Source organism: Chinchilla lanigera, unplaced genomic scaffold (genome assembly GCF_000276665.1).
Source record: "Chinchilla lanigera isolate Chin_1 unplaced genomic scaffold, ChiLan1.0 scaffold00002, whole genome shotgun sequence".
Taxonomy (NCBI): domain Eukaryota; kingdom Metazoa; phylum Chordata; class Mammalia; order Rodentia; family Chinchillidae; genus Chinchilla; species Chinchilla lanigera.
In genome coordinates this window covers 19,951,999-19,958,330 of record NW_004955403.1, presented here as the reverse complement: position 1 = coordinate 19,958,330, position 6,332 = coordinate 19,951,999, and positions in this window count along the sequence as shown.

Below are 6,332 nucleotides of genomic sequence, written 5' to 3'. Positions count from 1 at the left end.
AAGGAAATGAATGTTTCCATTACTTCTTCCATATTTAGAAAAAGAAAAAGGAACCCCATCATCACTGCCAAAAGCCACACTTCGGGGAAATTTAGAAAAACACACGTTAGAGTTTTCAATTTGTCTCAAAGAGGTATGGGAGCAGTATATTAAGGTGGTAAAATTTTACTGAGATGCTACTAGTAATCTCTGAAAGTTTGCTGCTAACTGGTGAAAGATGCAAGGATTGATTGCAATACCCGTTTTCTCTTTTGTCAGTTTTCTTCAGTGCAGACCGTATGATCAGTATTACAATATTACATGCAATACCTTCCCAAAAGATGAGCAGGAGCTCTTTCTTAGAATCCATTTTCTAAGTAGACTGGCTGGAGTAGACTCCAGCCCAGGGTCACGTACTTAGATCAAGGTTATTCTGGAAATAAAAGTGAAGTACCATCCAGCCCATTGTTCTTTCTATGAAACTGAGCCAGGGACCTTTTCCTAACATCACAGTAGGCAGATGCACCAGCCCATGGGCATGGTGACGCTGGGGTCTCAGGTTGACCCCAGGGACAAGTCCAGGTTTGTGTGATCTGATGCTTAAACTTGTGGGAAATTCTGAAAAATAATTCAAAAAGATGAATGCAAAATCAGGCATTAATGGTAGTATGTATTTTGAATGAACAAAAAATCTCAAGATCAATTTTCTAAAAGTGTCAAATATCACAACTTCAAAAAACCCAGGAAAATCAGATTATGTTTTTAGTAACTAATTGCTTCATATAATTCTATAAAGCTGGTTTCCTTATCTTTTTGCCTACATATTCTTTGATTGCCTCTTTGTATGGTAATCATTTTGTAGTATTTTCTAGTGAGAAGATAGGTGAATAATTCAGTCTTTTGTGTAGTGTGGTTGATCAAAATGTGGTTATTGATGATTTCAAAAAGTGACTTTTCACATTAGCTTGTTATTTGCAATGCCACATCTATAAATTTTGCAGCAGTTTCTTGCTGTAGGTCAACTCTTTTGGAAATTGTTAGCCCTCTGATCCTACTGGGCAACTCCCCATGCAACCCTCACCCAGTCATTACAGTCTGATCCTCATGAGGTAGGATCCTGGTATCAGAGCACAGCCTGGTCTGGACCCCTTGTCCTTAAAGCTAAGGCAATCCAGGACATCCAGGAGGCCTGCCAGAAGTTGCCATTAGTATTAAGTAAATGAAAACGATATTTAGAGTCCACCCAGTCCAGCCTGCAGCCCCAGGACCACCATAGGCAAGGACAGTGATGTTCCCAGGATGAGCCTAAGTTCCTGGTCCAGGCTTTTTTCTCCTGAAGATGACACCTGAGCCTTGGAAAACACCTTGAATTTCAAACTTCTTTAGCTTTGCCATGAAACCACCTTTAGTTGGCCCCAGACAAATTACAAAACAGAAGGTTCACTTTTAGCATTGCCTTTTATTATGGCTTGTATCTAGATTTATGACTTGTATCTTTGTGGGAAAGCCTCATATGGTCATATGTGGGAAGTTTCGAAGGTGACTGGATTAGGGTGTGTGAATGTGGGTTAAGGGTGTGATGTTAGGATAAAAGGAGGGGATAATGGAAGTCCCACCCTGGGTGGCACCAATCAATAGGCTTACAGCCTGGGTGGAAGATAAGGGAGAGGGAGAATGTAGGGTTACTGCTGCTGGTTGTTGTTTTGCTGGCTCCTGCCTGCCTACCTGCCATGGACTGTTTCTCCTCTGTAATGCCCACTGCCATGCTGCCCTGCCTTGGGGCCATGTGACTATGGACTGAAACCTCTACAGACTGTGAACTGAGATAAACCTTTCCACCTTTAACTTTCTAAGTCAGGTATTTTGTCTCAGCAACAAGAAAAGTAACTAAGTCACCCTTTAAACATTTCCTGTTCTTTGAGGGAAACTTCAGGGAAAGCCCACAAATAGAGAATTTATATAGTAAGGGTGAATCTCAAAGTAACTTCAGTTCTAATCTATCAACAATAAATTATCGAATTTTGATCAATCCTTTTGGAAGAAAGACTGAATAATCTTTCTCTATTCTTGTGGTAAATATTACAACACTGTCATGTGAAGAGTCAACTGAAGAGCATGCAGCAAAAAACTGGAAAAGAATTGTAGTGACCTTCACCAACCCCAGGAGCCAGAAGAGATATCTAAGCTCTGGAGGACTTGCTCTCGGGTGCCAGGAGGAGCTCATAAGGCAGTATTTTCATATGAATAAATGCCTGGAAACTCATTAAACTGCCCCTTACCTCAGATGAGTGGATTTAGACCAGAAATCTTTAAAATAAAATGCTCCAAATTTTAAAGACTCTAGCTCTAACTGTGGGGTGTACTGGAGCCAGTAGGGACAAATGGACAAGACACTGGACAAATTTCCATTAACTAAGGCAAGAAATACACACACCCATACCAGGGATGTCTAAATACCCAATACACATTTTTCTCCTACTCACACCTCTGCAGGGTGCACGTATTCCTAATTTCAGGAGTGTTTGAAAGCAGCTAGGAGCCATGCATCCTTATTCAGTAGCCTGTGCCAAAGTTTCCCATGGCCGATCAGATGACATACACTCAGTTGTTTAAAATTCTTTCCTTTAAACTGGATCCTTTAACGTCTCAAATTTTTCTGATAACCAGAAATGCACCTTTCTAAACATGTGCACCTCTTTCTAAAACATGTTGACTTCTGGGACTAGCATGGAGCTGTGTTCAGTTCTTGGTTGTTGAATGTATCAGGCTTTATTTCTGCTTGGAAGGGAGACAGAAGGGGTTGCAGAGGGGAAGGCAGGTAAGGGGAAGGCAGAATGGGAAAACAGGTAAACTAGAACGCTGGTTCAAAACAAACTGGCAAAGAGGCAGTGACTGCCTTTGATCCTTGGCCTCATGGCAAACCTGAGATTGTTGTTTTCAAAAGTGAAAAGTGATGACTAGAAATAAACAGGAAGGCATGCTCAGTTGTAAAACTGATCATCATGGCCACAGTCTGTATCAGCAGAGCCCTCTGATTACAAAAGGAAAGGACAGTACAGCAGGATTCCCTTCAAATTGACCTGTGTTCCCAAAATTAAAGGAATAAAGGAAGAGTTTTCAGGGGTTTTTACTTGATCAAATAGGCATGTAGCATTGGCACAGTACCTTGAATTCTTTGGAATCAAAATGCTAGCTAAGTTTTCCTTGCTGATCCTTGCTAATAAATGTTTTGGGCACAAAATATACCCATTTCCATTGTCTGTATGATGTGTACCAATTTTCATTGGTTTTTAGCAAGACCATTTTCTGCTGAAGTTATCCAAAAATCACCGATTGATTATTAATATATAGTCTCATAAGAAATAAATGCTGATCATAATCATAGAAGTAAATAGTTGTTAAAATAACAGTATATGGAAAAACTGAAATAATTTAAGCTACTCCAGTCATTTTACAGATGGAAGAACCTAGTTCCAAGTTGCTAGTATGACCAGGACAAAGAAAGATGGTTTTCGTGGACCAGTTGCTGTAGTTTGAAGGTGTCCCTTCCAAAACCCATGTTTTGGAAACTTAAACCCCAAAGCAACAATGCTGAGAGGTGGACCCTTTTGGGAGACGTTAGAATTTTTGTTTTGTGTTATTTTTGGTGTGTATGTTTTATTTTTTATAATTAATTAAGCTTATTAGTACATTTTAGGTATGCATAATGGTCACATTCGTCATAGGAAATTTATACCTGTACATGATGTAACTTGATTCTTTTTTTCCCATTCCCCTACCCCCTCCTTATTTATAAAAACTTTGTGAGATGTTAAGATTAATGCCATTATAAAAGGGATTTGCAGGAGTGGGTTCTCCCTCTTCTCTTTTTCCATGTAAGAATATTATATTCTTCCTCTTCAGAGGGCTTAACATTCACAGAAGGGTCATGAAAGTGAAGAACTCAAGCCCTACTCTGCTGATGAGTTGATCTTGAACTTTCAGCCTCTAGAACTATAAGAAATAAACTGTTCTTTATAAATACCCAGTCTCTGGGTGTTCTGTTTTAGCAGCACAAAATGGACTAGACACAAGTATTAGCATTCAAGTGTAAAGCCATGACAGAATAATGTTTGTTGCCACAGTGAAATAATCTGGAAGGGACTTGATGAAAATATTTACTATGTTTTCTTTATATTTTATGATGATGTCAATAAAAATAAAAATGTAAAGCATCAGAAGTGAATATTAAATATTGAAGTTATAAAAAGCTCAAAATAATTTTTCCAAAATTTTAATGAGAAAGTTGAGTTTGCTTCTATGCACATAACTATGTTACACTGTTTTACTTTTCAAATGGCTGGAGAAAGTCCTGAGAAGTCTTTCGAATAATCTCTTCAAATTCTTGATAGTCACTGTTGATGAGAAACTTTGTTCATACAAATAGGTGACAAAAAAATTTAAACCATTTTTATAGCCATTTAAAAATTTACAACAGTTGAAATTATCTTTGAGGAAATGAAGTGCTCTTCCTTAGTATTTTCTCTGACTGACGTAAATGGTGAAATTTCTTGTGATAGTGAGAATAGATTTCAATTCAGTCAAACATTGGCATTTCACATATTTCAAAAGAAAAGTTCTTGGACATGCAGAATGTGTGTGCAGAACTACCGCCCTTGCCATACCTTTGGCATGGACTCCATCTACTATAAATGGGCTTAAGGTATATGTGAAGAAAGGGCTGCAGGCTGCCTTCTGAGCTATGCGTTACAAGAGGCCTCCCTATCCCCACACTCATCTAGACTCGGCTTGACTATCATGTTCCATGGGGCCCTAGAAAAAGTCTCTAGCATTTCTGCAGAGCCCTTACCCACACTGGGCAGCAATGTTCTCTACAGTGGACTGCTGAGGTAGATAATGGGGATCACCAGTGGGACAGTGCTCATGACACTGGCCATCTACAGGGACTGCGGGCCATACTGTCAAGGACCTCTTGGGCTGCTTTTTTAGGACTGACCACCAACTTGGGACTTCAGTTAACCCAGGCTTCCAGGGCTGAATGTTCATAGTTCACAGTATTCAAGTGACTCCCTTCATGGCCCAGCAATCAGGAGGCCCAGAGAATGCAAATGCCCAGGTTCACAAGCAATTGCCCAGGTCTAAAATGGGATGGCCTACCATTCTATCTTCTTTCTCCTTTCCATGTTCCATTAATAATCCAATTTAACATGCTAAAGGATGGAAGTGGTGCCTCTGAGCTTTACCGGTGAGCAGCAAATGTAGCTTCATTTCTCATTTGTAACAAATGCTGGTCCTTGAAATTCTTACAGTGAGGATCCAATAGAAAATTTGGATCCAGTAGAAAATTTGTTTTAGAAATAAATTGAACATAAGAAATCTTCCTGCACTCACTGTCAGATCACAAAGATACTGCTGTCATCTCCCCAAAGTGTTTAATGTCTCTGAGATTGGGACCACTGGCCAAGTTGAAGTCGAACAAACATTACTATAGCCACAAAGATAAAAACAAGCAATTTCTTTTAACATTATTTTCTACCCAAGCTCCATTCATTATCTGACTTTGCATACGCTTCATCCATTTCAATTCCCCTGGGCCAAGCAGTTTATGTTATGAAGAGCTGCAGCCTGCACTGAAAATGCCCTTCTTCCATCTTTCTTTTAAAAAATAAAAACATTTCTTTTCTCCGTGCCTGAAAAGAAATGCTGAGTGGACAGCCCTGGCGGCTTCTGTTTATACTGTTAGAAGCTGCAGCACAAATCAGCACCAAGTGTCTCTTGATTTCTGCCTGGAACAATATTATCCTGCAGGGACCTACTCTGGGGCCCATAGGGTGATATATTCCTTGCTGTTATACGTCCACGCCCAAGAGGGCAATTACAGCCCCTGCGATGCCGCAGTATGGAGAACAGTGATGGTGTAGGGAGGGTACTATGCATCACACTCTGGACATAACCTGTCAGCAGCACACATTTCTTGAGGACTAAGAACAAGGCCATGTGATAAGTACTATGCACTGCATAATATGAAGTAAGTCCATGTGCTAAATACAGTCCTAGATAAAAGAAACAATAAACAATTATTAAACATTTCCTGCAGATCAGGCAATAACCTGAAGACATTACATGCATCATCTAATTAAAGTTCACTGTGATCTAATAAAGGCTCCATTGTCATCCCAGTTTTATGCATAAGTGTCTTATTAGTCCTAAGATTATGGCACCTCTATAAAAAGTTTCTCCCTAATTATCTTCTCTAACGCAAGTACATTTTTCTCCATCTCCACACCTTGTTTGTTTTCTGTGTGACAATTCCTACCCTTCATTTGTTCGTTCAGGCTGTCTCGCTCATTAGT